General features: G+C 46.2%; 1 long non-coding RNA gene and 1 pseudogene across 1 annotated transcript; both read left to right on the top strand.

The window, feature by feature from the left end:
- Window positions 1–9,696: 9,696 nt before the first annotated feature.
- On the top strand, window positions 9,697–11,388 carry LOC125910272 (uncharacterized). The gene is made up of 2 exons (XR_007453926.1): window positions 9,697–9,846; window positions 10,947–11,388. It is a non-coding gene; the product is annotated as an uncharacterized LOC125910272 (long non-coding RNA).
- A 3,353-nt stretch (window positions 11,389–14,741) lies between these two features.
- LOC125910419 (protoheme IX farnesyltransferase, mitochondrial-like) lies at window positions 14,742–20,699 on the top strand (annotated as a pseudogene).
- Window positions 20,700–26,549: the final 5,850 nt, after the last annotated feature.

The following is a 26,549-nucleotide window of genomic DNA, read 5'->3' as shown; positions in this document are numbered from 1 at the left end:
TAAAGCTTTACTAAACAACCCTCATCCTTACATGTGATGTTCTTTGATATCTATTCTATTCCATTTCATTCGTAAAAACTAGTTTTACCCATTAAACTGATTTTACAACTGGGTTGAATCCCACAGTTGGTAAAAACACTGCTTCCATCAGTCTGGCTGAAGCATTAAAGCCAGATAATGTTGCCAGTTGACGGGCTGGGAGTCAAGTGGGGAACCACTGGAGACCTGGGCCAAATCCCTGTTCTTCTCCTGCCTTGCTGACAGTAGAGGACAAACCACTTAGCCTCACTATGACTCACTTTCCATCTTAAATCCTCACATGCCTATCAGAGGGATCTAACGAGATGAGAGATGTGAAAACACTTTGAAAATATTAAAGAACCATTCAACTCCAAGGGGGTGGCGGCAGCCACTGAGAAGGATGATGCGTCAGAATAACCGGCTAGCTGTTTCTCTACAACTCAGCTCGGTTCCTCGGAGCTCTGGCAGAGGTGGAAGAGGGCCAGAACCTAGTGATGAAACCAAGAAGAGGGAGGAAATGAAGGAGACTGACAAATCCCAAAACAAGCATCACTGCGTTGGCCAGCGACTTACAACCAGCACCCGCTACCGAGAACCAGGGGCTCCCTGCCTTCCTCCAAGAGGCGTACAAAATTCATGCAATTTATATACACACAGAGACATATGTGACTCTGGATGTAAGATACAGTGTATATATACTATATAATATGTAGTACAATATTATATACGTGTTAGTGTATAGTACGCGCGCACACACACACACACACACACACACACATTCTAATTCTCAGAGGCTCTGTTGCCAAATTTCCTCACGGCATTCCTGATGCTAAGCTGACAGTTCCCTCTCGTTCATGATTCAGGAGCTCTCAAGAACACTGTCATTTGGTTAGAGAGAACTCTCCCAAGCATATGCAAGAGCCATCTTGGCACGTGTTCTGTATTATTTGATCTGCCTCCCACCGTCGATCAAAGAGCACTTCTAACTGAGCCAGATGATTCAGCAATCTAGAAGTCATTAGCCACAGTTTATAGAAGTCTTCTGAGAAGGAATTCCTATCCCAACAAGACTTCTAGCTGAATTTCCCTTTACCCTAGAGATTTTAAATTCAAATGTCTATGAGGAGACAGGCACGTTCCATAGATGGGGGGGGGGAGGGGGGGATGGGCAGGAGTATATTTGTCACTGTGGAGTGCTGGGACCACATTCAGCCGGTGTGCCATCTAAAGTGTGCCTATGCCCAGGGGCGCCTGGGTGGCTCAGTCAGTTAAGCGTCCGACTTCGGCTCAGGTCATGATTTCATGGTTTGTGGGTTCGAGCCCCATGTCGGGCTCTGTGCTAACAGCTCAGAGCCTGGAGCCTGCTTTGGATTCTGTGTCTCCCTCTCTCTCTGCCCCTCCCCTGCTCAAGCTCTGTCTCACTCTATCAAAAATAAATAAATGTAAAAAAAAAAAAATTAAAGTGTGCCTATGCCCAAACCAGCTGATTATTGGCCTATATTGCAGATTTTCCCCTGCTCCAAAAGAAGTAAAAAAAAAAAAATCTGTATTCCTATGTAAAAATTTCCTGATTCTAAAATGGTTGCTCAACTTTTTAAGACATATATATCAAAGAAAACATAACAAATTCAGCCTATGAATATCAATGAATGGCCTGTTCTTTATTCTCAAAAAAAAAAAACCAGAATTAAGTGATTTTTTTCCTATTACAATAACTCATTAAAGGGTGAAAATTCAAAATAAAAGTCAAATTCATCTAGTGTCCTGTCTTTAGACTTTCATACCATCTTAGCCCATATCTGCTAAGAAACAGAGCCTGAGACAAGGATTAGGACATTTACACTTTACTGGGGGGATACTTTCTACAGACTTTAAGAACAAGGGAAAGGGGAAAGGGTCAGAGGAAAGAGGAGCATTACAGAGTGCTGCCTCTGTTCACTACAAGCCACAAAGAGACACAACAGAACACCAGGCAGGTGGATTCACTCCACATATGAAGACACAGGTGAGCTACAAGGGGAAACTGACCCTCAAGAACAGTCCACGGGAGAAAAGAAGGACAGAAGCATATCTGCCAATTCCTTACTTTGCATCTTCAATGTCTTACTCAACTCTGCCTAGTTGTGGTCCTGGCAAGCTCACTCCTATCTCCTGTTTCCCACTAGTCAATGTTTACCCCATAGGGTGACCCTCCCCTGAACCTGCAGATGCCAGACTCCATAACTGCATGGAGCTTCTGCTTATCCAAGTCCAAAAGTGGCAGGAAGAACCAGAAAACTTCAGGCACATGGCTGGTTGGCCTAGCTGCAGAGCACAGGGAAGAGGATGGCCCAGCTCTCTCAGGGCAGGTGACTGGTTGGCCCCAGTGGTGGCTGCAGTATGGTCCAGGAGGTGGTTGATGCCTTCAGAAAAAAAGGAGGCAACTTGGGGAATCTAAGAGTATAGACCGGCATAGAATAATACATGGACATAGTCAAAGCATAGCTATATTAAGAATCATTAAGGGGTACCTGGGTGGCTCAGTAGGTTAAGAGTCCAACTTTGGCTCAGGTCATGATCTCGCCATTCATGGGTTCGAGCCCTGTGTGGAGCCTGCTTTGGATTCTGTGTCTCCTTCTCTCTCTGCCCCTCCCCTGCTTGTTCTCTCTCTCTCTCTCTCTCAAAAATAAAACATTAAAAATATTTTTTAAAAAGAATCATTAAGTTAGTTTGAACACTGAAAACAAGGAAATAAACCCACAAATTCTAATATCAGAAATGAGAGAGGGGACATCACTACAGATCCTGCAGACAGTAAAAAGATAACAAGGAAATGTTAGGGCAACAGTTATGTCAATAAATACAACTTGGATGAAATAGACACATTCCTGGAAAAAAGTTACTAAGTCAACATGGCTCAACATGAAACCACAGTTTCCCACTAACTCAAAATCATTCAAATCAGAACATTCATAAATTTACAAAGCCTCCTAATTTAAAATCAAATAGCAAAGTTCTTAAAGCCAGGGAGACTCAAATGGAAGCTTACCTGCCAGGCTTCACATGAATACAGAAAAATTGGGTTAATAAAGCCAATCAAGAAAGTTGAGTGGGTGAGACAAATCTGGAGAAGAAACTAAGAATACTAGCACCATGCTCCCACTGCTCCAGAAAGCTTAATCCAGAAAAATACTCTGACAACAGCTGGTTGCCAGGTGTTTTACACCAGAAATGGTACAATTAGATGCCTACAGGGGTCAGAGACCAGCCAAGACAACAGAGGCCTGACGAGCCCCCTGCAACTTCATGGTTCCATCTGGTTTTGCAATTGAGTGTGGTCAGGGACTCTGGATTTTCTGCATAGTTATTTGAAATCCCCCAATGTTTAACTGCTGGCCCAAATTAAAAATAATAATAGCATATATATTGTGTGGGCCAAACAAAGCACATCAGCAAGCCAGAGACAGCCTACAGTCTGGCAGTGTGTGGCCTTTACGTCCGGTTTGCTTTTTCGGAGGTAAGGTGCAGAGAAGGGAGACTGGGAGGGGTTTTTGTTTGGTTGGTTGGTTTCCTATTTTAGAGTGCTGGAAAATAAAGTACTAGAAATTTTTTCTTTCTTTTTTATGACCCCTGCAGGATGCAGAACTTCAAAACAAAGGAAAACAGCATGGTTAGACATTCTGGCTCCTCCTCCATCCTGCCCCCCAAGACCCAGCAGATAAGGAGAGGTTGGGCTTCTTCTCTCCTCTTCAGGCTATTGTCAACCTACTGTCCCTGTCCTCAGTTTTTGAAACACAGTGGTGATTTTGTTTACTGCTGTTTCCATATGGCCGAGCAACGAGGGGGGTGTGAACACTGAGGGTTCATTTTACTGTGATAAGATGCTATCCTGTGTCAGGAAACAAGATGAAAAACAAATGTGCCTAGAGATTCCTGAGAAGAAAGGAAATTAATTTCAGAGCCCAGGCACTGGAGCGCACCGCTCCTGCCGTCTTTCAAGTTTGGCTGTCACGGCCACCTGTTCAAGTTCCAATGAGCCAACCCAAGGTAGCCAGCACCATCTCAGGGAGACACTTCCAATGGGCAGACAACTCCGTGGAGAATGCCTGGCACTAATGAGCCATCTCCCACCAGCACCCAGCCTCCCAGCGGCAAGAGAACTTTCCAGCATCACCCTGATGCACAGTGGCTGTACTGCAAGCCATGGAACGAAAGGTGCTCAGGAGGGCGAGCGCAACAGGCCACCCCTACATTTCCCCCACCTTTCAGAGAGGAGGGTGATCACTCAGGAATGAGAGGGGTAAGAGCACTGGAGGAGCCCATCAGGATGCAGACAGATGCTGAAAAAATGTCCTGAAAGCCACTCTCCCAATGCACTTGGATCGGCCTGGCCAAGCTCCCCATGGATCCAGACCCACTCCCCAGGGAGATGCCCCGAGCAGGTCAGGCCCCAGTGGTCCACATCCTTTGTGCATCTCCGTCAAGGCCTCAAGGCACAGTTTTTCCCAATGATAATCAGTAAGCTGGCAGCAGAAGAGTCACTTTTCACACCGGCTCAAACAGAAAGCAGAGGGTTTCCAAGGCATCCTGCCACTCTCCAGGCCTCCTGGGCCAACTTCAACTCCCCCAGGCCCACAGAGGGAGAGGCTGAACCACTTGAACCAGAGCCGGGACTTTCACAAACCCCACCCACCTGCACCTGGGGGACAGGCGGAGGGCACGGCCTCACCCGGAAGGCTAGTGCAGGGCCCAGGGGGTTCATGAGGACTGGGTGCAGACTCAGGTGCTGGGAAAGAAAAGAACAAAAGAGCCCCCCCCCACACACACACATATATAATCCCTGTACGACCTGGAGGCCGACTCTCCCCTAAACTGGGGAGCCTTTTTCCCCGATGGTCCTTTCTGGAAAAATAAGAGAGACCACTCAGAGAATGAGCCACTTTACTGGAAAGGAAGAACTGAGAGGGGGAACAAGCAAGTACTCCTACTCATCTCAAGGTCTTCCCAAATTCTACAAGAAGTTTTGCCTCGGGGCATCCAGGTGGCTCAGTCGGTTGAGCATCTGACTCTTGATTTCAGCTCAGGTCATGATCTCACGGTCCGTGAGTTCGAGCTCGGCGTCAGGCTCTGTGCTGTCTGGTCCGTGAGTTCAAGCTTCACATCAGGCTTTATGCTGACAGCTCAGAGCCTGGAGCCTACTTCGTATTCTGTGTCTCCCTCTCTCTCTGCCCCTCCTCTGCTTTCTCGCTCTCCCAAAAATAAATGAACGTTAAAAAAAAAATTTTTTTTTAAATACCTCACATGTACAGAGTGCCAGGTGCTGTTTGAAGTGCTTGCATACATGTATCCTCACAGCCATCCTGTGTGGTAGGTCCTTCCACAGCTCCCAATTTGCTCATGAAGAAATTGGAGCACAGAGAGATTAAGGGACTTGCCCATGGTCACACAGCTAAAACGTGGTAGAGCTGGAATTTGAACCTCGACCACCTGAGCCTGTATGCCCGGCTGCCTCTTGATGCAACAAATAATAGTAACAAAGACAAAGAGCATGTTCTGATGAACAGAGTGCCTTCACTCATTTATTATTCCAAAAAATATTTTTGTTTAGCCCCCACCAAATGCAGGTCCCAGAGACAGAGCAGGGTAAACAAGTGATACCCAATTTCTGCCTTCATGATTCTTCTCGAGCAGCAAGACAGATCAAGTCAACGCTCCTAAAACTAAACGTGTAAGAGTGGTGGTAAGCACTATAAGGGAACAGACACGTAGAGAGCAGTCAGCACTCTCTAAGACAAATATGACTTCTCTCATTTTACAGATGGGGAGGTGGGGATTTCAGAGTTCAATGCGATATAACAAAAAGAACACACTGATTTTAAATATTTTTTAAATGCTATTTACTTTTGAGTAGGCAGCCAATATCCACATGATTTGACATTCACAAGATACTAAACGGTAGACCAAAAGAGTCTCCTTCCCACCCGACTCCAGCCTCCCAGGACCCCTCCCAGAAGCAATCAATGCTGGGTCTCCTGCCAGAGACACACAAAAGCAATCAAATACACACACTTTCTTCACACAAGTTACAGCACAGCACACACACAGTTCCACCCCTGGGGTTTTTTTTTTCTCTAACAAACAAATACACAGCCCGCGTCTTCATTTTTCCATGGCTGCCTGGGAGTTCATTGCATGGATGTCCCACACCTGCTTTAGCCAGGCCCCTACTGATGGTCATTTAGGCGATTTCCAACCTTTTACAAGCACCGACCATGCTGCTGGGACCCACCAAATGCATACACCATTTCACTCACTTGCAGGTGTAGCTGCATGATAACCTCCCAGAAGTAGAATTACTGGGGATGTGGCCACGTGGATCGGTAATTTTGATAGATATTAACCATATTGTACACCACTGAGATGTCCCTGATTCACACTCGCCTGGCAGTAGATGGAGTGGTTATCTCACCACACCCCAGCACAGTGACGACAGCACTGGAGAATCAAGTGAGTTTGGAGCTCGCTCCACTGAGGGCTTGGGCAGACTTCTCGACCTCGCATCTTGGAGGACCTCACGAGAAGAGTGGGCTTAGCAGGGACCCTGCCCTGTGCCGCTGGAGCGTCTAACACACAGCCCTTCGGAGCCAAGGTGAGAAGCACCGCGACTCCCCCGGGGAAGCAGCTCACAAGAGATGTCCCAAAGGCCACCTGCACTGAGCCGGAGGCCAGACAGGACACCTCAAAGGAGACACCGGCAAGGCAGCTCAGGCTCTGCAGCCAGACAGGCTGCTGTATGAGTTGCGTGACCTTGAGCAAGCTGCTGACTCTCTCCTTTCCTCCTCCAGGAGAAGAGTCAGACAGGTGTGCACCCGTGGAGCACCTGTCACACAGCAGAGGCTCAAACCCCAGTCACGGTCACGGGGCAGACACAGGGGCCCAGCACCCACCATTCCGGAACTCACAAGTGCCTCTCCCCTGTGACTATCTGGGCTCTCTGCCAAGGGTGAGGGGCCCACTCCATCCTTGAATGTGGGACAGCCCTCAAGCAATGCAGGACAGGAGCTGGTGACAGAGAAGGCAGCTTCTCTGCCCCTGGGGAGGGGGTTGGTGGCTCCCAGAGGTCATCAGGGGCACGGTGCCCCAAGTGCCCACAGCAACAGCAGCTTGTCAGCCTGCCCTCTGGAGTCACTCCCCTTCTCTCTCGTACCCCCCAAGTCTGCCCCCCCATCAAGTAAACTATTTAGACTCAAATTCCTTCTAAGGGAGCCCAATCTAAGACAGTTATCATTGAGGGGAGGCTAAGCGGACAAATGAGGGGAGAGCAGCGATCAGCACAGAGATGTGCAGGTGAGACAGCCACCGCCCAGGCCAGATTTTGTGGCTCTCAGGTTCTAGAACAGCATCCATTTACACATTGGTCATAGATGTTCTGTTAGGCCTAAGGTGGAACATGCTCAGAGAGAGCCTCGGTGAGACCCCACTCTCCCCCGAGCCACCCACCCTGGAGGGTCAGGACCAGTGTTTCTCGACTCTCCAAGTAGAAGCCCACCAAGCTCCTGAAGGCATGCTTGAGGTGGGCAGCAAGTCCCAGGGCATTTCAAAACAAATGTCCATGATGACAAGGAGAAGAGTACTCTTAGAGTGAGGCCAAGCCAGGTGAACAGAAATGTGACTGAGCAGATCATGTTCAGGTGATGCATTCTCCAACAGAAAAACACACGGCCAGGCCAACGGCGGGAGAACCAGGTTTCCAATGTATCAAATGCACGCCTGTTGTCTAGGGTCCTGTGCCCTTTGCTTGGAGAAGTCATTTTCCACAGTGGTCAGGCATTTGGGGGCCCCACTTTTGCAAATCTGCTCCTTGCACCAGGGTTTTGCCTGAATTTACCACCACAGGTTGGGGAAAGGGGGAAGAAAATCTCGCCACCTCTTTCTGAAAAGGCAAGAGTGAACTCTAGTTAAGTTTGGGAGCTGGATCATTAATGTCTCATTAGTGACTCTAATCTCTTACAAGCACAGAGAAGGCACCAGAAAATCATTGCCTAAGCTATGAGCTATAATTGCTGCTGTCCTAGGCAGGGGGAAAACAGGCCATGCTCTGTGCCTTCTTGCAAACAAAAGCCCAATTCGTTAATGAGGATTCTTAATTTAGGGCAGGAGAAAACTTTTGGGTTATTATTAGACCACAAATGGAGGCTTGTGTTTCATTTAACTGCCCCACTTAACCAAAAAAAAAAAAAAAAAAAAAAACCTTCCACTTTGTAAATTAAAGAATTATTTTTAAGTGTTAGAGGCCTCCAGATAACCTTGAGTAAAACCTCAGGCTTTGGTGCCCAATCCACAAATTTAACAAACTGGGGCAAACAATCCCAAAGGCTTTGTCCAGCTCCAACAATCTATGGTTCTGTTCATGTCACCACCTACTGCTCCTGGAGGTCCCTTCAAAATCCACACCTTATGGGGCACCTGGGTGGCTTAGTCAGTTGAGTGTCTGGCTTTGGCTCAGGTCATGATCTCCCGGTTTGTGGGTTCAAGCTCCGCATCGGGCTCTGTGCTGACAACTCAGAGCCTGGAGCCTGCTTCGGATTCTGTGTCTCCCTCTCTCTCTGCCCCGCCGCAGCTCATACTCTGTCTCTCTCTCTCAAAAATAATCATTAACAAAATAAATCCATGCCTTAATCTGTTCTTCCTAACCCTCAGGGTCTTTGGATACTGTTGGAGACCACATTATCTTCTGCCTGCCTGGGATCCCCACCCAAGCTCCTCACAAAGGATCCCATCTGTGAGCTAAGAAGTTCAAGGAAGACAGCAAAATCTTCCCTTTGCTATCCATAGGGAAAAAAAAAGAAAAAAGATAATCATTTCTATCAGTTCCATACGCTACATGATCCAGTATTGTCCAAGGTCTTCTCCTGGCCAAATTAACAACACAAATCATCACCGTAAGAGGAAGTTCATGGGTACTGGAGAGGGGCAGCCCTGCATTATGGAGGCTTTAAAACCCATACTCATAAAATGTGATAGGAAAATTCATCTTTGAGGTTCATGGCCAACAAAATCTGCCATGTCTCTTTCATGGATGCTTTTAACGTTCTCTGCAGAGCAGTGAGTAGGTGACCCTGGGGAAAGCATGGGGTTGAGCAAATTCCCTGAATAAAAACAAGAGGTTGGGGGGCACCTGAGTAGCTCAGTTGGTTAAGCATCCAATTCTTGATTTTGGCTCAGGCCATGATCTCAGGGTTTATGAGATCAAACCACACATCAGGTTCTACACTGACGGCTTGGAGCCTGCTTGGGATTCTCTCTCTCTCTCCCTCTCTCTCTCTCTCTCTCTCCCTCTTTCAAAATAAATAAAATAAAAACAAATAAACAAGAGGTGGGAACTGTGTCTCTCATGAGGGGACCCTGCCCAGGCACAAACCAAACCCCAGGCTCACAAGGGTGGCTCATCCTGGAGTCTTCTCACGATGCCTAGCTACACACAAAATGAGATTGACTGCATTTGGTTAAAAATAAATAAATAAAAGAAAGTGGTTGAGTTCAGTTCCACCACCAGGTTTTTTTGGGTTTTCCTTTTAGGCATCTGTCTTGGAAGTGGTGTGAGTGACCTCATAATGACCCAGCACCCTCTTGGGTTCTCTGTTTGTTTGCGGTCACCATGGAGACAACGTAGGATGTCCCTGGAGGGCTCTTGTACAGCATTTATTCTCTTTGCTACTAGTTCTTGACCCCAAAGCCATCCACCATTCTGAACACTAATGCTAACTGCCATAAGGAGCCTGGATGAGCCCCCAGGGGAGTCAGGAAAGGTCACCACGTGCCCAGCTGGGAGCCAGGAACCGCAAGGTGGAAAAAGTCCCTGCTTTCCAGGGTTTTGTGTCCATACCCACAAAGTCTCTTGCTTCCAACGGTTTTCCCAGTTTCTCCCAGTCATGTCTCCCAAATCTGCGCTCTTTCTGTGTCCTCTGATTCAATGAATGACACCAATATCCCCTAATCCCATAGCGAAGTCAGAAGCCTGGGGGTCATCTCTGAACCCTCTCTACTCCTTCCCTCACATTCAATGAACCACCATCGTTTATCTTCTTGATCCTCTTTAGTCTTCAATCTGTTTATTCAGGGATGCCATATAGGGTTGCATAGAATGTGCACTGTCAAGGCCTATTTTTCGCACCATGGTCTGTGAGACTGGTGGCCCCTAAAGTTGTACAGCGGGAAAAAAGCACTTTCCTTTTCTCTCCTTTCTGCTTCCGTTACCTAGGCTCTGACCAACACTTCTACCCTGGAATAGAGTCAGCCTGGTCTGGAGGAGGGCACTATGGGCACTCGATTCAGGTCTTGCCCCCACCCATCCAGTCTCCACAGAGTCCTTTATCAAAAAGGTGTGTCTTACAATGTCACCCCTCTGCTTCACACCCTCCACTGGCTGCCACAGTCTTCAAGATAAAACTCAAACTCCCTCACCAGGTTAGAAGACATAAAAGGCCTAGCACAATCTGGCCCCTGCTTCCTTCTTCAACTGCAACTTATACCTACACAACCACCACAGGCAACCTAATATTCCCACCACGTGAGGTTGTCAGAACCTTCCATACCACTGCTCACCATCAGAGCTTGGCCTGGAGGCCTATTTCCTCTGCCTAGACCTAGACCCCCAGCCGCCCTCTGCCCCACCTCTGCCCCTTGCCCCATGGTTCATCTAAACTCCTATGCATCTCTCAAGGCCCAGCTCACACATCACCTCCTCCAGGCTGTACTCCCTGACCAGGCTTGCCTGAGTCCCCATGACCCCAACTAGAGTCTAGGCCAAGTGCTTCACTACTGGGCCTTTTAGGACCAAAACAGTGCTCAATAAACCATGCCCTGTTGCATGCCAGAAAGAGCCTTCCAGGCCCCACTCCTCAGCAGATAACTGAGGAAATTACTGTCTGCAACTCTTCCCCCAGGAAGAATTTCTCTGCAGTATCACCACCCCTGGCAGCTCTGGAACCATCTGAAATAGCAGCTCAGGCCTGGTCTCTGCCCTTCCTTCCCTTCACTGCTCTACTCCTGCCCCACAGTCTGCGCCCGCCTCCACCAGCGGCAGCTGAAGCCTCCTCGGTGAGCCGGCCTGTTCCTGCAGCTCTGCAATTGCCCCGTGCAGATACCATCGCCATTTGCAAGGCTCACTCCTGCATACCAAACAGAAACTCCTGGTGGGGAGCCAAAACCCAGTCATCCTACAGAGTCACCACCAGCCCCTTGGAAGGAAAAGGGACCTGTGTCCCGCCCCAGCCTCTCTCTCTCCTCCCGAGCTTCCTGACTTCTTGGTGCATCTGTTGTACTCTCTTGCAAAATCCTTGCTCTGTTCAAATTGGAAAGGGCGAGCACATTGAATGAAGTTCAAGACATCGCATTTCCTCCAAACATCCTTCCCTGTCCTCAGTAATGACACACGTTGCCTCTTGATGAAGCCCCCTGGCTCATACTGCAATTCTCTCTCTCCCTCTCTCTCTGTGCCTCCCCTGCTTACTCTCTCTGCCTCTCTCTCAAAACAAATAAGCTTTAAAAAATTTTTTAAAAAAAAGTTAAGATGGTAAATTTTATGTTACATATTTTACCATAGTGAAAAAGTTTTTTAAAAAAGTTAAAATGCTAAGTTTTACATTACGTAAATTTTGCCATAATTTCTTAATCACCAAGTTCTCCATTCTTTCCTTGAAAAACTCGGGGCCCAGAGAGCAGAAGCCACCTGCCGGTAGTTGGTCTTCTGGTCTCCGCCTTCCCTCATGATCCAGCTCTCCCTCTCCTTGGCTGTGACCGTGCACCCTAGAGAGGCACTGCTGGGGCACATGCTCACTGCACGGTTCCGCTCCTTCTGCCTTTTTCTTTTATTCTCCCTCCACTGCTCAAGACCAACCTGCCTCTTGCATACACTTCAGCCAGAAGATGGTACCTGGGCTGAAAAGGTTGTGCAAAGGCTTGGTGAAGACAGATCACGCTGCGAGGATGTGCAGAAGTGACTGCCAGAGCCCCTGCTTTGCAGCATTTCTCTCAGAAATAACCTCTGTCACCCACAGGCCGCCCCTTTCATTCAGGTCTATCTTGTTTCTGGAGGCAAATCCACGTCCTCTCTGGCTCTCTGGCGCCATCTAGTGTTATTTTTTAAATAGCCACAAAGATTTTTTTTTTGTTCTAATTTCTAAAAGCATTTTTAAAGAACAAAACAGTTTTCAAAGTTTTACTGCAGAAGAATGTCTATAATATTCTATAATACTATACTAATAATATGATATTAATAATATTCTAGAAGGAAATCAACTTTACCCATTGTTCTAGCATTGAGTGGTCAAGAATTTTTCCGCCAACACGTTTATAAATATTTCAAAGATACTCTGAAGGGAAGATGTTGGTTTTATCCATCTGGCCCTTAGTATTGCCTTTGATAGAAAAACTGCCTGTGAGATAAAAATGAAGAAAGATCATATAAAAACAGGAAGGGGGACAAAACATAAGAGACCCTTAAATACAGAGAACAAACTGAGGGTTGCTGTAGGGCTTGTGGGTGGGGGGATGGGCTAAATGGGGAAGGGGCATTGAGGAAGACACTTGTTGGGATGAGCACTGGGTGTTATACATAGGGGATGAATCACTGGAATCTACTCCTGAAATCATTATTGCAACTACATGCTAACTTGAATGTACATTAAAAATAAATACATACATACGTATATACATAAAAATGAAGAAAGGTATGGCTTGTGTTTAAAGTTTTATCCGAGCCAGAACAGAAACAGTGTAAGTAAAATATGTCATAAACCCTCATCTTTGCCTGTCTCAGTTCAGCAACTGAAGGTGGGCACAACCTAACAGTGGCAAATGGAACGGCCTTCTTTTTTTTTTTTTAAGTTTATTTATTTATTTTGAGAGAGAGAGAGAGCAAGAGAGGGGCAGAGTGAAAAGGGACACAGAGAATCCCAAGCAGGCTCCACGCTTACAGCACAGAGCCCGATGTGGGGCTCTATCTCACCAACCACGAGATCATGACCTGAGCTGAAATCAAGAGTCAGACGCTTAACCCACTAAGCCACCTAGAACTGCCTTCTTAATGAAAACACAAATGTCATCCAGGGAGATCCCACAATGCCAATGACTGAATCAAAACCTATAGATCTACTGGTCTTTGGGGCAGGTTATGTTGCTAAAACTAAAACTGATATAAAGAGGAGAGAGAGGCAACAATTTACACACGATTATTCAGAGGCATTAATCACCGGGTAATGTAGTAAATCTAGCTCCTGCACAAGTTGCAAGTTGCTTTTGGCAAGGGAAGGGGAGGGGAGGGAAGGGGAGGGGAGGGGAGGAAAGAAAGAAAGAAAGAAAGAAAGAAAGAAAGAAAGAAAGAAAGAAAGAAAGAAAGAAAGAAAGACAAACCCAGGAGCCAGCCACATTGGTGTTATAATCCCACCTCGGGTTATCAATGTCACTGAGAGGGCTTTAAAACATCCACTCTTCTCACAGGAGGCCTCAAGCTGAAGAGAGACTTTCAGGACTCAGACATGGGCTTTGTTCTGGAGATCCAGTCTCGGTCTCCACTGACCCACTACACATAGAGCCTACAGAGTTCAAACAAAACAGCAAAGCAAGAGGACCTGGGGGAAGGGAAGGAAGCAGGGGCCTTCCACATTTTTGGTCCAGCTATCTGCTGAAAGATTAATTACCAAAAGCAAATCCCTACAACTTGAAGCAGAGGAAAAATCTCAAAAGGAAAACACAGCACTTCTCCAGTGAGAAGCCAGGCAGGGCCTCATTTTTTTTTTCTTTAAATACAGGTCACATTTCCCCAAAATGCATGAGGTGTCATCCCTGCAGTAAAACAAGTCAGGCTTTGAGGTCAGAGAGCTCTGAGTTTCAAGCCTGCCTGTGACTTCAGACAGCTTTAGCAGAAGCTCTGGGCCCCCAGGTCCTCATCTCGACATCAAGACTAAAAATATCTTGCCTCAGTGAATTGAAATAAAGACAGGTGAAGCATCCCCAGGCCAGAGCCTGGCCCAAGCAGGTGTTCAGTAATGGTGGGCGCCATCTTGATGATGATGATAATGATGATGAAGACAACGACGATGATGGCAACCCTACCGTTTAACTCCCCCTGGACCACAATCCTTCCACACACAAACCTGCCCCTCTTCTAACTGGCAGTCACATTCACTTAATAACTGTAGCTAACATCCATTGAGCACTTACTATGTGCCAGACGCTGTACAATAAATTATTTCACTTAATTTTCAGGGCACCCAAAGATAGCCGTGGTTAATACCCCACTTTATAGGCAAGGAAACAGGTTCAAAGAGGTTGGGTAACGCATTGGTCAGGGTACGCCAACCACTATCACAAAAAACCCAAAACCTCAGTGACTTAACACACTCCAAGCCTACCTCTTCCCCACATCCCTGCTGGCAGAGGGCATGAAACGAAGGACTCACTGTAGCAGTCATGCAGGGACCCAGGCTCCTTCTGTATTGTGACCCCCCCCCCCCACAATGAATTGCCACTTGATTTCCCTGCATCTAGATAGCAAGTAAGGAGAGAGCAAGGGGCTCTTTATCCCCTTAACCCAGTGTGACACACGGCACTGGGCTAAAGTGTGGCTAAAATGAGCCTCTCAGCCCCAGCTCAATGCAAGAGGCTGGGGCATAGCCTACTGGTGCTCCCAGGAAGACGAAAACAGAAACAGATTCTAGCGAGCACTAGTCTCTATCTCGATGAACTTGCCTAAGATCACACAGCCAGTAAGAATGGAAGTGAACTATGAACCCAGGTTCTCATCTCCTAATCACTGAGCTACATACACTGTCATCTGGGGAACTGTGGAGGTTTTAAAACAGAGCTCCCAAATTCTTTCCCATTCATCAAATCAAGAGGTAGGGTCAATGCCGAATCTGCGTTTGGTTAGTTCTTGACCAACAGAATACAGCAAAAATGACACTGACACTATGACCATGTCCAGGCTCTTAAGACACTGGCACGTTTCTACTTCGTATCTCTTGGGACACCCACTGTTGGAATCCAGCTGCCCTGTTGTGAGGAAGCCCAAGCTAGTCTATAAGAAGAGATATGTGTATTTGTTCCAGCTAACCCCAGGGAGAGGTCCCATCCATCATCTAGAATCATCATCTAGAATCAGATGTGTGAGTGAAGTCCCTTCCAGATGATTCCAACCAACAGTCAAGTTACTGCCAGCTTTTGAGTCTTCCTAGCTGAAGCCCCAGACATCATGGAGCAGAGACAGTCCGTATGGCCTTGCCCAGTCTGGGAACTCCTGGCCCACAGAATCTGTGAACATAAGAAGATGGCTGATTGATGCCAGTATGTTTCGGGGGTGGTTTGTTATACAGTAGTAGTATCTGGAAGAGGAATTTATTTAAGACCCTATTGGGGTGCCTGGGTGGCTCAGTCAGTTAAGCATCCGACTCTTGACCTCAGCTAGGTCTTGATCTCAGGGTCATGGGTCCAAGCCACACACTGGGCTCTGCACTGGGTATGAAGCCTACTTAAAAACAAAAACAAAAACAAAAACAAAAACAAAAAAATAAGACCCTATTACTTCTGGGGAGAAAAGCCTCCAGAATCTCTTTATACCACCTTTTTATTTTTATCCTTGTGCTATTTGATCTTTCTTCCCACAATAAAAATTGCTCACAATTAAACTTTGTAACTTCTACAATCGAGACAAAAAATGTTTAATGATGCACCCTCTGCTGATCACTAAGCCCCAATGACCTCTGTGACCTTGTCCCTTGACTTTGCCAGGAAATGAGACTCCTTGGGTACGTGGTAAAGCTGGGTGGCTACGCAGATCCTAGAGGTCCCTGATGCTTGTTCCAGGAAGGAACAAGCCAGTGGCCCCAGTGACCGCCTCTAACTGTCCTCTTCGAAGCACTATGCCAGCTTCTTCGAGGATGAGTAGGGACCGGGGTCAGCCCCACCTGCACATATGAAAATAACACTACGGAGGGGGCTGGGATTACAGGTAAAACAGACCCTAAAGATGGTTTGTGAAAACGTTGCCAAAGAGGCCGGGATGCTGCCTGCCTTTGGACAGTGGCTCATGCTGTTTCCCCTACATCGTGTGCCTTTCCTGGGTACAGAAGATTAATTCTGAAAGAAAAAGTTCAGTGCCCAGCAGCCAAGAGAAGAGAGGAGACGGGGACGCCAGGGAGCAGCCAGACTCACGCGTTACAGTCACATCCCCACACGCTCTCTCCTCACGCCTCCTGACAGGTTGGGTCGGAGGATGTGTCTGGTCTCTAGAAAAAAGGGCAGTGCAGGAATCCCCTCCATGTCTGCATCTTTTCAGGAGCCTCAGTAAGCAGTGGGTGACCTTCCTCACGCCCATGTATGTCACAGAACTGGACAGAAGCCTCAGCCAGCAAGTAAAATGGAAGCCAGAATCAGTGGAATCTCCATTCCTTGAAAAAAACATCTTTGGGTCAGGCCAAAGCAGAAATCTATGAAATGAGACCTTTTCTGCGTCCCAGCCTTTCTTTGCCCAGAAAGCCAAATGTAAGAAAGAACTGCTAGAAACCAGGGCCGGCCTCCAGAACTACAGGCTCAGGAGATGTGGGGAGAGACCAAAGATGAAAAGCAGTGGGGAGAAACGAAGCTGTATCTGGAAGATCTCCCAGGAACTGTGGCTCGACTGCCCAATGCCAAACTCACAGCTCTCAGCCGGACTTGAGCCGGCTCCAGGACCTTTTCACTGTTTCCTACTTACTTTTACCAGAACAGCCCTCGCATTCAGTGCCACCAACTCCATCGATCAGTTTTTTGGAGCGTCAGTGGATTCAAACATGAATACGACAAAAAACAGACCTCTGGTTCGTGGACGGATGAGCCCGTGGCGAGCTGTGCGGTTCCAGAAGTTGCCCTTCTTACCTGAGGGGGTGGACCCACTCACGGAAGTGCTGGGGGTCCTCCACATTTTCCTGTGTACCTGTTGCTGTACCCCATTAAAGAGGATCAGCATTGCTGACACATGGGTCGGGGCCATTGTTGGGGCCACACCACCTGTCGTGGGCTGGCCAGCAGCAACCTGAAGCCTTGACGCTGGAATGTTTCTCCTGGGAGGAATCCTCTACTCCTGCCTGCTTCCCCATTTCAACACACTGAGTTGGGGCCTCTGCACAGATGACTCCCAAGGCTCCCATATGATGTCAGTCACCCACCCAGTCCTGCGAAGGTGCACTGCCCTATGCCACCGCCTGGCCTTGATCACACTGTCCTCGGCAGCCCCCGTCCTGGATGTCACCACATGGACCTTCCCCATCATCTCCCTGCCCACCCCCAGCCCCCCATCAACCTGTATATTTCCTACCTTGGCTTTTGGTTCTACATGGATGTGGACCAGAAGAGCTCCTTTTTTTTTTTTTTTTTTTAATTTTTTTTTAATGTTTATTTATCTTTGAGAGAGACAGAGACAGAATGTGAGTGGGTTAGGGGCATAGAAAGAGGGAGACACAGAATCCGAGCCAGGCTCCAGGCTCCGAGCTGTCAGCAGAGCCCGACACGGGGCTCGAACTCACGAGCTGTGAGATCATGACCTGAGCCGATGTCGGTCACTCAACTGAGCCACCCAGGTGCCCCCCAGCTGCTGTTCTTTTGCAGCCTCTGGCACCTGCCCCTTGCTCCTGCTGCTCATGCTCACCTGTGAGCAGCCACCAGGTGGGAACTGTGCTAGGGGACAGCCTCAGAGTTGAAATCACATGGGCGTGTGGGAACACAAAAACCAAAAAACATACAGGGAGATGTGCAATTTTTTTTTTTTATCCCTCTGCTGGTAGACAAGAATATTTTGGTAATTCTGGAGCTCTAGAAGAGAGACTGCTGGGTGACTGCAAAATGATTTTGTGCTCAGTGATCACCCGATGATTGTTTTTTATGGTAACGTCTAAAACGCTCCCCAAATAACAGGTTGGCTCAGGTTGATTAGTACAGAATATTTTTCTCCCCAAGGGTTTTTTATATATTTCTTTCCCCAACTCCCCTTCCCCCAAACTGTTTTTCTTCTTCCTTGCATGGATGTACAAGTGCACCTCCTCCTTTATGGTCTCCCTCCCTCTCCCTCCCTCTCTCTCTCTCTCTCTCTCTCTCTCTCTCTCTCTCACACACACACACACACACACACACACACACACACACACACTCCCCACCCGCCAGCCCGAATGCTCATTGGTGGCCAGACACTCTATCTGTAGGTGTTGTCCTCTGGTCCCCCGAGGGCAGCGGAAATGCATGCTGCGGGCCCTCCCTGCGAATGAGCCAGGGCCTCCTATCCAGCTTTCTCAGTATATTCTCAACCGCATATTCCCCCAGACAATAAAAGAATACCAAGGATGTGCGGCTGCTTGACATTCGAAGGGAGAATTCCACACAGTTGCCTAGGGGATCTCAGACAGGACTGCCAGCCCCTGGCCGCCCCCCTATTACACATCAGCATTTCAAAAACTCCAAAGAATCAAAAGGATCTCTATGGTTCACTTTAAAATCCTGGAGGTATCTGAAGTGTCTCTTTCTGGAAGGGTGGCGCAAGGCTTCATACCAGCAGTCCATCCGGCTCTGACCCATTACTGTCCCCCTTCGGCCACCGCTGCTGATCAGCGGCCCCTTTGCTGCGTGGCTTCTCAAGACTGAACGAGAAAGGAAGTCAGGGGAGAAAAGGTGAGCTGTAGCTCATCTTCTCATCCCTTCAGTGAAAAAATGCCATTTCTCTCCTGGTATCCTCTCAATTCAGAAATTATTCTCCCTATGTCCAATGGCTTTAAGAGCCAGAAGCTTAGGTTGGATTCCTGGTGGGGATGTGTCAGGTCCCAGGACTTGTGCGAGTTCCCCTGTAGCCACATATGACCTCAGTGACCTCTGGGTCCTTCCATCCACCCTTCACTGTGCCTCTTGTCCACTGTCGAACCCCACTTGCCTGAAGGTCTTGAAGAGTAACAGGATGTCTTAATTGTTCAGTTTCCAGGGACACTGCTGCCCTATAGGAATTCATTTCAGGGTGTTTCAGCAACATTTAAATGGTCACGACGATACACCTGTTCTCAAAATTTTCCAAAGCGATTGCAGACAACATGTGACCTCTGTTTCTAGCTACCTGTAATATAACCTCTCAGCTGCATCCAGGTTCTTTACTGTGGAGAGCATAGCATGGGAATGTCTGCAAAGAACATCTCCAACTTGTTGCAGCCCTCGAATTTGTAAAATGCCTCCATTCTCTTTTCCTGCTTCAATAAACCAGTATGCATGAATGTGTGTGTGTATGTGTATATATCAAAGAAAGCGAAAAGTACAGATGACATTTTACTATGGAAGAAAAATGAAATCGCCAGTATTAGTCATGTCTGACCTACAAAAAATTGGCAATTTCGTATGGTTCGACCTAATAACAGGAGACTTGTTGAGGGCTTACTAAGTGCTGGGGTCTATGACAGACATACATGATCTCATTTAATCCCCCAGACCTCTTAAGAAGGACATTTATATTCCCATTTCACAGAGGAGGAAGCACACTGGAGGGGTTTAAGGTGCACCAGATGAGAACCTGAAGATAGTCAACTGGTCAACAATTCGCAAACATGGAATGACCAAAGAAATCACGGGACCAACACCCTCACCTTACATACAAGATAACCATGGCCTGCACATGGTCTGACTCTCACTGGTGGTGGACATGAAAGTACACAGGGGAAGGATCATCAAGAGTTCTCCAGACCCCTGGACATTCTATGTCTCTCCTGGTCTCATTACACTAAGTCTATGCCCTTTCTCAACTTGACCTCACTTGGTTACATCAAGGAAGAATAGTCATCTCTGCATATCAAAAACTAGAACCTTTCTAAATGCCCACCAAGAGGACACTAGATACCTTCAATATGTTGTATCTTTTAAATGGAATACTATGGAACCCTCAAAAATAATGTCATGGTCATATACTTGGAAACATGAAAAGATGCTCAAGTTATTATCACGGTAAATTTCAAAAGATGCTGTGTACAACACAACATGAACACCTTAGAAAAGAGGCTGGGAAAATATACACCAAAACGTTCGCAGATGATGCTAAGCATTGGGATCATGGTTTTTATTTTCTTCTTTCTAATCTCCTACAGTGAATACATATTTTTTTGAGAGTACTGAGAATAATTCAAAAAGATTTTTCAGAGGGAACAGTAAAAAATTTGGCAAAGGATGCTTTCCCTCTTTCACTTAATGGGCCCCAGAGGCATCCAGTGAAGATCCAAGGATCTCCAAGGATCCCAGGTCCTATGGATCCTACTCTTACATCTCTTGGACCCTCTGATGGAGAAAGCAGTTCCTCCATAATAAAATAGTGTTTCCTGTGATTAGAGAAGGAAAGTTAAACTTTCAAGAAAATGATAGAACTGTAATGCTTTACTAGACAAAAATAGAGACTGCTTTCAAATGCTTGTTATTGGTACCTTCTATACAAAACCCCTTTAAAGTATGCTGACCTATGACCCTTGGGGCCACCTTTTTTTCACCTACTGAATGTCACAAGGTCTCCCCTGCCTCTGCTGACCACCAGGTCACTCTTGGAGGGTGATGGGCTATGTCCTTGTACACAGAAAACCTATCATTTTGATGTGCTCAAGAGTCCTACCCCTTCATACTCTCACCCATCCCCTCTTCTAGGCTCTGGCTAGAGTGTTGAGAACTTGGAAAAGGGATAAAGAACAAGTGTCTCCTTACTTGACTAGATTTGGTCACAGTTCCTATACTGGTTGACATGGCTTCTCTGACCAGCCCTGAGTAGGCTCTCCTGATCTCTGCATGACAGGTTTTCAAATGCTAATTATGACTATCTTATGGAATGATGTGGGAGCTCTTCGTTGGGGGAAGGGGTCCTGCACAGTTCAACAACATGACCCTAACTCTGGCTAACCTCTTCCACACGCCTTCAACTCCCACCCTTGGCTCAGGAATCACCAGAAAGGGTGGAGTGAAAGAAGCCACTCATTACAATCATCTACATAAAACAATAGCCTCCAACACTCCTACTCCAACGGTGCTATATTGTTATCCATTGGTGCAAAGCAAATTATCCCAAAATCTATTAGCTTAAAGCAACAAATATTTATTCTCTCAGTTCCTGTGGATAAGGAACCTGGGCATGGCTTAACTGTGTTCCTCCAGCTTAGAGACTCTCACAAGGCTGTAATCAAGGTATCAGCCAAGGCTGGGATCTTATCTGAAGACCTGACTGGAGAAGGATCTGCTTTCAAACCCACTGCCTGGCTATTGGCCAGAGGCACCCTCAGTTCCTTGCCATATAGGCTTCTCCACAGAGCAGCTCACAAAATGGTAGCTGGCTTCATCAGTAAGCAAGAAGAGCCAGAGTGAGTGAGTGCAAGCAAAATGGAAGCCACAGTCTCAGAAGTGGCACCTCCTCACTTCTGCCATAATCTATGTATTAGAATCACTAGGTCCAGCCCACACAGACAGGGATTACACAGAGCATGAATACTAAGAAGCAGAGAATCGTTGGAAGCCATCTTGGATGCTGCCTACCACAGGCACATTTTCTTGTCTCTCCAGCTCACTGAAGAATACCATAAGATTTTTCATGAATTTCTCCCCTTTACACTGTTGGGCTGGGAAGATGTTTTAGCCTGTTGGGTGCCCCCAACACCTCTAAAAACTCAGCTTACCCAGTCCCAAGTAGCTTGGAAGTACCCCCAGCATATTCCTGGCCAGTATGACAAGACTGAACAAATCAACACCAATTTCCTATATGTACCTTCCTGCAGAAGGCCCAGGACACACACAGCCCTCCTCCAAAGGGGGCCCCCGGAAATTACCCATCCTTCTAGTCTGCTCCACTGCGCCATGCCTTCTTTTCCTTGATCTCTCCAAGTCTCTATTTTCCTGTTAAAGTAGGTTCAGACACAGGAAACAAGATCTCAGAGTCACTGGAGGTTATCAAAACTCCACATAGCCAAATGGAGAAGCAACCAAGAACCCCAATTCTGAACTCTGAGAATTGGGCTAGAGTCCCAGAAACCAGGAGGACCAGCAGAGCCTTAGGAGAAAACTACCAAAGATACCTGAATCCTTAGCTGGGAAGGTTGGAAAAGGCTTGATCCCCCAAGTCCCTCTCCCCTTCCCTTCCAAAGGGACTTCAGGCCCCTTCCAATGCCCAAGAAAATCCACTTCCCATCCCCATATGCTTTGACTCCCACCCAGAAAACAAAAAGAAACAGCATAAATATTGTTTCAGTGGATTAAGGAGGACATTTCACCACAAGCCACAGCATACAAACATCAGAATTGCTTTCAGGATGCCTCCACCAGGGCCTCCCTGCAAAAAGATCAAAGACACCTTGATTATCAGTGATAATCAAGTTTGCTTATTTAAGTAGGCTCCCTGCTAAGCATGGAGCCCAATGTGGGGCCCGAACTCACAACCCCAAAGACCTGGGCTGAGATCAACAATCAGATGCTTAACCAACTGAGCCAACCATGCACCCCTCTGTTGTGTATTTTTTTTAATTAAAATATATAGATGTTAAAAAATATAGATAGATAGATAGATAGATGTTAAATTGCACCATACGTTAAATAGTTATTTGGGGCTAGCTCAAGCATTTATGTTTTATATGAGGAAATATAGCCCAAATTCCAATATCTAATGACATAAGTGAACATGTGCACTACAATCACTTCTTAGGTTTCATATGCTTACACTCTAGAGCTATGGTTTTTAAATTTTTATTTTTGAAGCACAAAAACAACCGTTTTGTCAAGTAAGAGCAGAGCAGTGGCCCCAAGTGATACTTGTGCATCTGAAAGGAATGAGGCCAGAGTCCAGCCTGTACAGCCTCCTCCTCCCTCCCTTCAGATTTCTTGGGATCCTCTGGAGACCCTAGGACTCCATGGGACACAAAGTCATGTTCAATATTAATCTGCGTTTTCAAGATCCAACACTAGAGGGCAAAATGCTGAGCCTAAGCTCTAGATTCATTATTCTATGTGTGTGCAGGATGATAAAGATTTCTATTGCAAACCACACTTTTAAAGAATCCATTTTCAGATCACAAAGTTTAACTCTTTGGAAACACAGGTCTCTGATAAAGCTAAGGTTGTTGTAGAGCACCCTGGAAAATTAAACAACTAAGCGACGCCATAATTCAGTGAGATCAGATTTCTGCAAACCTCAAACCAGAAAACAGCTTAAAAATATTAGATAAGAAGGCAACGCATTTGGGCCCTGATGAGGAGGGAGGAGCATAAATAAGCTTAGGAAATAATAAAAAAACATAATAAAATAATTATATTACATCTTTAAACATGATGAAACAATCTCATTAAGCCTAAATTCATTTAAAGGTCAATGATGCATAATTTATGTAGGCTCATAAAATGTATTATATAAATGACAATTAAACCAACATCCCCTTCTTTTTCTTATCTCTATCCTATTAACTCTATAAACACAAGAACACTGGTATATTTTATGCAGTGGTAACAAATTTAAAGGATACTGTGTTTTCTTGAGGTTATTTCTAAAACTCCACAGACACCTAATCCAGTGACATTTTATCAAACACCACAGTGTTGTATCCCAGAAGATGAGCACTACAAGGGAGGAGCTATGTGGGAAACATTCTACGCAGGAGTGAAGATAAATGGGCCCAAGATAAAATATGTCAGCTTCATAATATGGCTGGGAACTGCCTTGGACATACATTTTTTGGTATTAAGGAACTAGCTCAGTATGAGTCTCTATAGAGTAAGAGACTCTGATTCATTCAGGGTTTATCCATTCTGGGATCTGAGACTATACAAGGGAACAAAACAAACAAAAATCCCTGCTTTCACTGAACTTACATCCTTGTAAGGAGAAGCTGTCAGTGAACAAGGTGGTTGTGAACCTTACGGAGACAAAGTAAACCAGGGAAGCTAGAAAGAGGCTATAAGAGTAGGTAGGGATGTAGGAATTTATCATTTTCAACAGGGTGGGAGCTGCCAATTCCAGGAAAAGAGAATAGAAAGGGGAAAGGCCCTGAGACAAGAGCAAGGAGTAAGAAGAAAGTAATTTGGGCAAGGGGGCACCTGGGTGGCTCAGGAGGTTAAGCGTCTGACTTCAGCTCAGGTCATGATCTCACGATTCATGACTTCAAGCCCGGCATCGGGCTCACTGCTGTCAGCGCAGAGCCCCCTTCAGATCTTTTTTGTCCCCTTCTCTCTCTCTGCCCCTCTTCTGCTCATGCTCTGTCTCTCTCTCTCAAAAATAAATAAACATTAAAAAAATTTTTTTAAAGAAAAGAAAGTAATTTGGACAAGAACAGAGTGATTAAAATGGAAAATAATCAGACAGCAAGGCAGACAGAAAAGACAGAGTGAGGGGTGGGGGGTACACTGGAGGAAAACGCTGCTGATTGCCAGGATTTGGGCTTTCATTCTGAGGCACCTGCCAGTGGTGCTCAGGTCTGAGATGGACCTGCCAGTGGTGGCTTGTAAGGAAAAGAAAGCATCATCAGACTCAACGTTCTGATAGGATTACTGTGGCTGCTGAGGTGAGAAGAGACTGTACAGAGCAAGGGTACATGAGGCATACCACAAAAATACAGGCAAGAAATAATAATGGCCTGGTTATAGCAGAATAACTTGTATCAGAGTATTCCTCCTGACGATCACGATTGCCAATTCTGGAGCTTTACAAAAAAAAGCTGTTTGAAGACCCTGCAGAGCGACCCAAAGCAGACAGAAACAGAAGAGGATTTGATACGTGAAAAATAGGAATATGGCAGATAGAGCTGGGCAGAGTCTGGAATCATATTGGTGTGTGGAGCCAGAAAAAAGAATTCGAGCATGCCAGAGGAGCATTGGCAGAATTCCACAAAACAAAGCCACAGAGGAAGTAAGCTCAAAATGTCCACCGAGAATTCCCATGTGTCATTGGCTGACCCCCATGGTCCACATCTGCAGGGCAAGACTACAGAAAGCCCAAGGGGAAAAGAGCTGGAAAGACTAGAGCTGAAGTGAGATTTGAGCACCTGCCCACCACAGGGAAGACGGAGGGAGGAGATCAAATCCTTCCAAGTTAAAGGGGCTTTCCATTACACCCTTTCCGTTACAACTCCGTGAAAGCTACACTTAGGAGAAAAGACTTCCCCAGGGCTAATGTACTCACCTCCGAAGTAACAGTAAAACCAAAATAGATCTGCCTTAGCAATGATTCAGGTGATATAAAGTAATTTAACTACATTCTAGAACAAAACTCTGTATTCTCCAAAGACAGAAAACAGATTTGAGATCCTTTTTTTTTTTTTTTAATTTTTTTTTTTCAACGTTTTTTATTTATTTTTGGGACAGAGAGAGACAGAGCATGAACAGGGGAGGGGCAGAGAGAGAGGGAGACACAGAATCGGAAACAGGCTCCAGGCTCCGAGCCATCAGCCCAGAGCCTGACGCGGGGCTCGAACTCATGGACCGCGAGATCGTGACCTGGCTGAAGTCAGACGCTTAACCGACTGCGCCACCCAGGCGCCCCTGAGATCCTTTTAAAACCCATCTCCTACAATGTCCAGTATATAATTTAAAAAGTTACTAGATATGAAAAAAACAAAGGAAAAGGAGACCCATAGGAGAAAAAAAGATGACTCAGAAGTTGGAATCAGCAGACAAGAACTTCAAAATCTCTATTTTAAGTATGTTCAGAGACTTAAAGGCAACACAGTCATAATGAATAAATGGATTAAAATAAAATTTTTAAAAATACAAAAAAATGACCAAAAAGAAAATTCTAGAACTGAAAAATACAATATCTGAAATTGAAAAGACCAAAACAAAAACCATAGTCTAGAGTGGAATAACAGAAGGAATAATCAGTGACCTTGAGGACAGGTCATTAGAAACCATACCAACTGAAGTTTGACCATGTTCACCAAGTACCTGGACTAATCAATTATAGGAGGTCTGCACAGAATCAGTCAAGAATTTAGTCGACATTATTACCAGCACTAGGCCTGAAAAAGCAAGAAGAAGGTAAAGTATCAGAAATGAGTGAGACAGTTGTAAAAAAAAAAAAAAAAAAGGCCTGATTTTACCTCCTCCAGCTCCTAATCTTGTAGTGACTCCCATTGGCCCAATCAGTCAGAAGCTACCGGGCATCAGAGCTAATTGGCTCAATCTGTAAGAATCCCACAGCCCGCAGCAGGGTGGAGATTATGAAGAATGGAGGGACAAAAAGGGAGTATCTAGATCACACCCCTAAATATATCCTAGGAAGTGATTAAAAAGACAAAAACAAGCAAAAAGCCCCATCTTAAAACCTAGGTCATTTACAAATTAATAAAATCCATACTGGCCCAAAGTTCTTGCAGCACCAAGTTCTAAAAGATAATGAAGTGGGGCACCTGGGTGGCTCAGTGGGTTGAGCGTCCGACTTCAGCTCTGGTCATGATCTTGCAATTCATGGGTTCAAGCCCCACGTCGGGTTCTGTGCTGACTGCTCAGGGCCTGGAGCCTGCTGCAGATTCTATCTCTGTGTC

This window comes from Panthera uncia (assembly GCF_023721935.1).
Source record: "Panthera uncia isolate 11264 chromosome B3 unlocalized genomic scaffold, Puncia_PCG_1.0 HiC_scaffold_1, whole genome shotgun sequence".
Classification (NCBI taxonomy): Eukaryota; Metazoa; Chordata; class Mammalia; order Carnivora; family Felidae; genus Panthera; species Panthera uncia.
Note: the sequence above shows the minus strand (reverse complement) of the source record. Positions and strands in the feature narration are given on the sequence as shown.